A 753-nucleotide genomic window follows, 5' to 3' on the forward strand; every position below is an offset into this window, starting at 1 on the left:
CTGTGCAAGCGACTCACCGGCCATATCTTCAGGTTTCGTGCCGGAAAGATCTCCTAAATTGGTAAAAATATCGTTGTCCAACGATATATCAACCCGGCCTAAAGTAGACGAAGAGTTAAGGCTGACTTCCTCAAAAGCTGAATTGAGAGCCGCGTCGACTTCGTTTGGTTCAGCGACCTGATCACGGACTTCACCTTGTTCCAAATCCGAATCTCCGACACCAATTTCCCAAAGGTTCTTGTAGTTTGGGAAAATAAGTGTCGTGAGCTGTTGTTCGCCCTTCGGAATCGGAATGTGATCCACGGCTGAAAAAGTGGCGTACATAGGTTCGTATCGCAACAATATATGGGCGGCCCGCCCTTGTTTTTGAAGGTTAGGACGGCTAAAAAATTCTAACGTTGTTTTGACTTGTTGAAATACGACGTCGTCGGTCGAAGGAAGTACTTTCTTCAAATCGTTACCTGCATAATCAGAAACGATTAGTACATGGGATTAAAGCCGAATGAACATATAAGAAATTCATGGAAAAATGGGACTACACAGCCACCTGGTTCACCTTTTTGTCTAGGCATAGAATCTAGGCAATCTTCACCCTCGCCGAATTCCCAATTGCCTCGGACAACGACCATGACATCATCAACACGCTTGCCAGAGTTGGCAAGCATAGTCACCAAATGGTGGTCGGTGTCCTTGGCCCTAAGAAAGTAGCGTCCCTGCCGGCCAGAGAATTTGGCCAAGGCATAACAATGTTGA

Source organism: Camellia sinensis, chromosome 11 (assembly GCF_055761805.1).
Source record: "Camellia sinensis isolate YWXY chromosome 11, ASM5576180v1, whole genome shotgun sequence".
Taxonomy (NCBI): domain Eukaryota; kingdom Viridiplantae; phylum Streptophyta; class Magnoliopsida; order Ericales; family Theaceae; genus Camellia; species Camellia sinensis.